Genomic DNA, 8,210 nt, shown 5'->3' on the forward strand with positions numbered 1-8,210 from the left:
GTAATGGGTTTTCTTAAAAGAACATTTTAAACTTTTTAAAAAAACCTATAGAAACCAGGCTAAAATATTAGCTGAGAAATTACAGAGTAAATGGCTGATTTACTCTTTTGATGCATGAGATGCTAGATTCATCCTGAAACACTCAGTGAGTACTTCATATTTCCAGAAAAGTGATTTCTGACTCAATTTGATTCTGTGCTATCAAAATCTGTAATAAAGTCCCTGGATTGGGTTAGTGGCTGATTGGAATATGGTTCTATATGGGAATATGGCCAGTGGGAAGATTGAAGTGCTGCCTAGAAGTTTTATTTACTTATGGCCCTCCATATAGACACATACACATAAGATAATACTAAGATTGTCATGGTGTGTGCGACCCTTAAGACAGCCAGAATGAACATATATGTTAAGAAATCTATTTTCCAGTGTCCTCAAGTCACACAGATTGGCCCTGTATCATTAAAAATAAATTCAGGCATTGTTTTTGCATATTGGAGCCAAAAATTATGAAACTTTTTAATATGACGAAACAGATTCAAGAAAAGATGGGAAACAAAAAAAATAGCAAAATGTTAATTTTGATTGCTAATCTACACACGATTCCTACCTTTTTAAAATTCCACCTCATCTGTAAAGCCCTTGAAAATCTCAATCCATTCCCTAGCGAATTAAGGCAGTAGATATAAAATCTCATAGATAAGAGTTTTGTTGGTACCTACATTACGGCCTAACGGGATGGCTTGTTTGCAGGACTGGGTGGCTGAGGAGGGGAAGGACCACCAAGACTATATTTTGGAATCACTTTCCCTGCCAGAAAGTCCAGGTGGCATTTCTGCTGAAGAAGAATCTCCATATATGCCTTGTCTAGTCTGTGAAGAATATTATCCAATATCAGAACAAAATCAAAATCTGAAACACATGATCATAAAACGCAAACTTGTCATAACAGATGTCAAGCTGATTGCAGATTTTAGAAGGTATGTATTGTACTGGAAGAAAAGATTCACAGAACAGCCTATTGCTGACTTCTGTTGTATAATAAAAAACTCTGAAACAGCTTTAGAGGATCAGGACAATTATTTTCTTTTATGTGATGCCTTACCTGAAGACAGAGAACTAAGGGAGAAATGTCAACAACAAAGACTGAAAGATATTCTGGATCAACAGCAGCAAGAAAGATATGATGCAGGTTTTCATGGCATATGCATGTTTTGTGACCAGCTTTTTTTGGGTAACAGGTCAGTCCTTATCAATCACATGGCAAAAGATCGTGCATTCAATATTGGATTGCCAGATAACATTGTGAACATTGTGAGTTTTTGGATGTTCTTCAGAAAAAAAATTGACAGTTTCCAATGGTTATACTGTGAAAAAACATTTGGGGATAAGAACAAACTCAAGGACCGCATGAGGAAGAAGCAACATCGTAAAATCAATGCTAAAAACCAACCAAGAATATGACAGATTTTATATTATTAATTATTTGGAATTTGGGAAGTCCTGGGAAACGGTTCAGTCAGAAGATGATCGAGAATTGTTCCACAATCAACAAGAGGACTGATCTGATTGGGAAGAACAGCCTGTTTGTGTAGTCTGTCTCTTCTGTGAAAAGCAAATTGACACCACAGAAAAACTCTATGTTCACATGGAGGAGGCTCATGGATTTAACTTGCTAAAAATTAAGTCTGAGCATGATCTGAATTTCTATCAAGTAAAACTAAGGAATTTCATCAGAAGACAGGTGCACCAGTGTCAGTGTTTTAAGTGTGAGAAAAAATTCCAGTTGAAAAAAGAGTTAACATGTCATTTGGAAGACAGCAAACATATAGCAGTTCTGCCTGAGAGATCTGTTTGAGATCAATCACAGTACTATTTTCCTACCTATGAAAACGATACTCTTCTCTGCTCACTTTCTGACAATGTGGATGAACTGGCAACTGAAAAACGAACGGATAACATACCTGTCATTAGTGAAGATGTTTACAATATAGAGGCTTTGAAACAGAGCAGTGTATTAAATGAGCTTCTTCATGAGGAGTTAAATAACATAGAAACATGATTATAATGAAAAAAATCTTAATAACTGGTTTTCAAATTTTAAAAAGAGTAAAATATTTGGATATTACTATGTCCAACATGAATGGTATGTTATTTCAACATAATTATGTTACAGTATGGAATGAAATTAAGATCTATTAAGATGGGAAAAGATGAAATTTATTCTTTCTTGGAGAAATTTCTGGGATAAAAATAAAAATGTTACCTAGATAAGAGTTTTCTCCTAGTCTTACCTTCGATAAAGTATAGATTGTAGCCTCATGAAGGCAGGAACCAATCATTCTGCTACTCTTATTTTACAACATTCTATCTGTTGATGGTATATAACAGTTGGATGTCAGCCTTCTCAGGTAAAGGTAAAGGTTCCCGTTGCACATATGTGCTAATTGTTCCCAACTCTGGGGGGGGGGTGCTCATCTCCGTTTCAAAGCCAAAGAGCCAGTGCTGTCCGAAGATGTCTCTGTGGTCATGTGGCCGGCATGCCAAAGGTGCATGGAACACTGTTACCTTCCCACCAAAGGTGGTCCCTATTTTTCTACTTACATTTTTTACGTGCTTTTGAACTGCTAGGTTGGCAGAAGCTGGGACAAGTAATGGGAGCTCATCCCATTAAGCGGCGCTAGGGATTTGAACCGCTGAACTGCGGACCTTTCAATCGACAAGCTCAGCATCTTAGCCACTGAGCCACCATGTTCCTAATTACCTTCTCAGGTAAACCAGATCAAAAAGATGACCAGAAAAGCTAATTCTATTTCATTTTTCTACTTCATTGTAAGACAACCTTAACACAATCTTGAAAAGTCTTAAGTGTACAAATCTACTTCTCACCTCCTTTACTGGAAAGGGATGAAGGAACGGATCCTTCTGAGCCTCTTTCTCTTATTATGCAGCTGTGAGCAATGTCCTGACTTATCTGACTGTTCCCTAGGCAGCATCTCATCTCTCAAGGTCTTTCTCACATAGATACAAGCAATGTTCTTTGTATTGTAGATTGTGCTGGGAACTCTGACTCAACAGGTTCTTCTTATAAGTGTTGACATTTGAATCAATTATTTGTCCAGCAGAGGGGGCTTAAACATACAGCAGAGAGAAACATTTTCTCTTAACAACTGGAATGTGAGAATAAACTTAGCTGCCAGTTATTTTATTTTTTTACTGTTTGTAGTTCTAGTCTGTGGGAATGGAAGGAGGACAGTGTATATTGGTCAGCAACTGCATTAAGTATGTTTGTAGGACAACTACATCAAAAGTAAAGCTTATATTGCTTAAATAAGGCAAGGCACCAGAATGGTTTTCCTTTTTTAAAAAAAAAATGAAGAACAATAGCAATGCCATTTCCATGTTAGCAAGTTAGAAACTTTATTAAGGAAACACATGTAGTCAGTGGTGGGTTGCCCCTAGTTCGAACCAGTTCCCAAGAACCGGTAGTAAAATCGGTAGGCTCCTCCCACCGATTCAGATGTCATCGTAGATGATCTGTGCATGCGCAGAAGTGCTCCCCCGATGCGAACTGGTAGTAAAGGTAAGTAGAACCCACACCTGCATGTAGTACTTACTAAACCAAAATTCTGTTCAACAATGGCTCAAAACTTGTGTGGGTCTAAAGAAGATGCGGCTGTGCACAAACCCATCCATCCATTCTCACCATCTCAGCAGGCTGGTGTGAGGATCTAGATTTTTCCTGAATGCAAATCTTAGTGGATTTTCTTAGGGTGACGTTTCTCTTGCATCAAGGAAATTTGAGAGAAAAATACAAGGATGAGGAAGAAGCAGGAAGGAAAATGGATGAAGAGATGGGGAAAGGAGTGAAGGGGGATGACAAGGTGGGGTAGAAATGTGGGGGAATTATCTGTGACACCAGAAGCAAAAAGGATGGAAGTGGTCAAGCAGTTCAAAGATAGATAGGAGGTTTCCTGCCCTGACCAGTTGCTGTCTCAGTTGGTGGTAGTAGTGGAAGACAATCCCTAAGATTTTTTTTTATTTTTTTTTATTTTTTTTTTAATTTGATTTATATGCCGCCCTTCTCCGGAGACTCAGGGCGGCTTACAGTGCGTTAAGCAATAGCCTTCATACTTTTGTATATTTATACAAAGTCAGCTTATTGCCCCCACAAACTGGGTCCTCATTTAACCTACCTTAGAAAGGATGGAAGGCTGAGTCAACCTTGAGCCTTGGAGAGATTCGAACCAGCAGTAAATTGCAGGCAGCTGTGTTAATAACAGGGTGCTTTAAACCACTGTAGTACCAAGGCTCTTGTAAGATTTGTCCTGGCTCTAGAGCAGGGGTGTCAAACTCATGTCATCACGGCAGCATCATGTGATGTATTGTAACTTTTTTCCCCTTTGCTAAATCGGGTGTGGGCATGGTCAATGCGTGACGCATCTGGCCCGCAGGCCCAAGTTTGACAGCCCTGCTCTAGGCCGCAAGTTTGACAGCCCAGCCCCATCAGTTACTTCCGCTAGGATCCTGCAAAACATGAAGAGAAGCAAAGTGGTGGTGAATGGTGGAAACAGTAGGAGCAGCTTCTGAAACAACCATGTGAGATTTGTAAGCATTCCCCACACATCAAAGCACCTTTTTCCAAACGCTTCCCATAACCCCCAGTTTCCACAAAAATCTTGTAGTGCATTGGCATGTCATGAAAACATGGCAACAACAATTCGGAGGAATTGGGAAATCTCATCAAAGCCTTGTGGAGGAGGCCTTTGTGTGATGCATTTGCCACAGGTGGGCGTCTCTGACAGGAAGCAGGTTAAGAAACAGGGAGATATACAGATGAATTAGCATGCTGCAGTTCTTGTGGTTGGCCTATTTGCTTCTTCCCACCAACACAGAAACTAGATCTCTAGGAAAGATTGATGAAGAGGTGAATAGATTAACAATGAATACTGTGTAGGTTTTCCCTTGTTTTAGAAAAGTGTTTAAGTCAAGCTGAAGATCAAATTTGTTCAAACAGAAAGAAGCATGTTAACTTTAATTTGGCCTTAGTGTTTCTGAAAATTAGCTGTATAGGTTATTCTAGATAGTTGATCTCAGTGACAACATGAAACACACATCTTTTAATTACAAAGATAAGAATAGGAACTAGGCAGTTGGATACAGCATCTGTGCAGTGGTAGAATTGTGTAAACAGGTCCATATCAGTTATTTCATTGTTTGCATAAATAGCTAAGTGTGTGGCCCTTAACTAGATCCTAGGACCTAAATCTCAAAGGAAATGATGCATTGGTTTGCTCTCATGCATCTGAAAATTAACAATGCAGAATTAGCAATGCAGAATCTATAACTCTGAATGCCTTTCGCCCATTTTCTTCACAGCAATTAATTCGTATGGAAAGATACTTGCTTTTAAAGAACTTTATTTGGACTTGGAATTTGGAACAGCAGCAGCATCCGACCTGCTGTGTCTGTTTCATATAGAAAAGGATTTGCTGGGGAACAGAATAAAAAAAAAATCCTGCTGGGGAAATGTTCAGCTCTGTACAGGACTTTGGAAAATGAAAGGAAGACAAAAATGATTTTATTCTCTGACAGGCATCAGCAGGAAAAAACAAAACAAAAAACAAGTGTGTGTCACATATCATGAGAAAACACAAAATGTGCTGGTTCTGTTCCCAGCTTGATGCATTATTTATAAACCTGCACATGTTGAGAGAAATTCTGGATCAGCCCGACTTCCATTCCACACCCATTGCTGGTGGACTGTTAGGACTTTGTTCCTTTTTTAAGCAACAAAACAACCAACTGTTAACATGACCACAACGCTGCCCCCAGTAAGGGAAGATGTTGCTGTTGGCAATAAAACATCGCTTTCAAAATATGTATGTGTGTGTGCGTGTATCAGTATTTTGATTGATTCAAAGTTGGTACAGCTGGTACTCTTGTTTCTTTTGGAAGGAGGCTGAAGCGTTATATGTGCTTGAGAGCATTCCTGAGAGTTGGAATATGACCTGCGTGATGACTAGTGAACCAGGCTTTACAACTAATAAAGAATATAAATGATAAGGAGACGTGAAAGACTAGCATTTTGCTTGCCACATCCTACTGTGAGGCTGTGAGGGTCTGGATGGGAATCAACAGGCTCAGACTTAACCCAGACAAGACCGAGTGGCTGTGGGTATTGCCTCCTAAAGACTATGTTGATTGTCCATCGCTGGTTCGGGGTGGGTGGGGAAATTGTCCCCCTCAGAACGGGTTTGCAATTTGGGTGTCCTCCTAGACTCACAGCTAAGATTAGAGCAACATCTAGCAGCTGTGGCTAGGGGGGACCTTTGAACAGATTCGCCTGGTGCACCAATTGCGACCCTACTTGGATCAGGAGGCTCTTCTCACAGTCATTCATGCCCTTGTCACCTCACAGTTAGATTATTGCAACACGCTCTACATGGGGCTACCCTTGAAGAGTGTTCGGAGACTACAGTTGGTCCACCTATCGCGAGCTATCGTGGGTGCACCTAGATGCACCCACATTACATCAATTCTCCGTGAGCTGCACTGGCTCCCTATTGGTCTCCGGGCACAATTCAAGGTGTTGGTTATTACCTTTAAAGCCCTACATGGCTCAGGACCAGGCTATCTTCGAGACTGCCTTCTACCACATAGCTCCCAGCAACCGGTAAGATCCCACAGAGTTGGTCTCCTCCGGGTCCCGTCAGCTAAACAATGCCGGTTGGCGGCCCCGCGGGGGAGGGCCTTCTCTGTGGCTGTCCCAGCTCTCTGGAACCAGTTACCTCCTGAGGTCCGGACTACCCCCACCCTATTGGCCTTCCAGAAAGCGGTGAAGATCTGGCTTTTCTGGCAGGCCTGGGGCCATTGATCTCGCTGTTCAATCTTGCGAGATCCGACCATGGATCGGTGTGCATGTGTTTTTAATGTTGTGTGCATGTGTTTTTTAATGTTTTTAAAATGCTTTTATAATGTTTTTTTTTTTAAATTTATGTTCATTGTTTGTATTATTTTTGTTGTAAGCCGCCCAGAGTCCCTTGGGAGTTGGGTGGCATAGAAATATGATAAATTAAATTAAATTAAATTAAATTAAATTAATTAAATTAATTAAATTAAATTAAATTAAATTAAATTAAATTAAATTAAATTAAATTAAATTAAATTAAATTAAATTAAATTAAATTAAATTAAATTAAATTAAATTAAATTAAATTACTGGGAGAAGAGCTAAAGAGCATTTGTATGTGCCTGGAAGAAAAAAAAAGCAGAAGGAAGGAAGTGATCTCCAATGAGTTAAAGGTAAAGGTAAAGGTTCTCCTTGCTCATATGTGCCAGTGGTTCCTGACTCTAGGGGGCAGTGCTCATCTCCGTTTCAAAGCCGAAGAGCCAGCGCTGTCCAAAGATGTCTCCGTGGTCATGTGGCCAGCATGTACTAAACACCAAAGGCACACGGAATGCTGTTCCCTTCCCACCAAAGGTGGCCCCTATTTTTCTATTTTTCTACTTTTTCTATATTCCAATGAGTTATCTCATTGATAAACAGCACTTGGTGATAGAGCAAGAGGAGAGGACAGAATAAAGCCCAAACTACCTGCACTTTTTTTCCTTCTTGCAGTCAGTGGGTCAAGTGCCACTGGATGTACACCAAGAGGTTTTAAATTATAGCCATGGCATCCAGTGGGTCTTTGTGTTTTCATCAAAACAAAGGAACAGTCACGGGTTCTTTTAAAGCAGTAGCCCCCAACTTTTTGGGCACTAAGGACCAATTCCGTGGAGGGAGGTTTTTCCATGGACCCGGGTGGCATGGTTTCACCTATTGCCTGGATCCCACATGTGCATGGATGAGGATTGGCTTGCTTATGCAGTTGTCATATTCCTTCATGAAATTGCTTCAGGAAACTGGGTTGCAAACCACAGACAATGTGGAAATATTCATTCCCTCTACTGTGTCATGGCAGAGGGCCTACAACTAGCTAATAACACCACTTTTTTTTTTTGTGAGTAGTACCATAAAATTATATATCAATGGAAAGATAATGTAATCAAGAATGTAATGCAATAACTTTTATGAAGGATTTTCTATTAGAATAGCAGTCACAGTATAAAGAAGAAAAGTGAAACATGTAGAAAAAACGAGATATACAAAAATTATCACCTCAGTTAATACTTAGTTGGGTAACCTTTAGCATGAATTATGGCCTTACAAG

At 39.9% G+C, this 8,210-nt stretch overlaps 1 pseudogene; it reads left to right on the plus strand.

Annotated features, from left to right (window-relative positions):
- The first annotated feature begins 735 nt into the window (after positions 1-735).
- LOC139327598 (zinc finger protein 277 pseudogene) lies at positions 736-2,059 on the plus strand (annotated as a pseudogene).
- The last annotated feature ends 6,151 nt before the right edge of the window (positions 2,060-8,210 follow it).

The sequence above is a fragment of the Pituophis catenifer genome, unplaced genomic scaffold (genome assembly GCF_029215685.1).
Source record: "Pituophis catenifer annectens isolate HBS135680 unplaced genomic scaffold, rPitCat1.0.hap2 SCAF_1, whole genome shotgun sequence".
NCBI lineage: Eukaryota > Metazoa > Chordata > Lepidosauria > Squamata > Colubridae > Pituophis > Pituophis catenifer.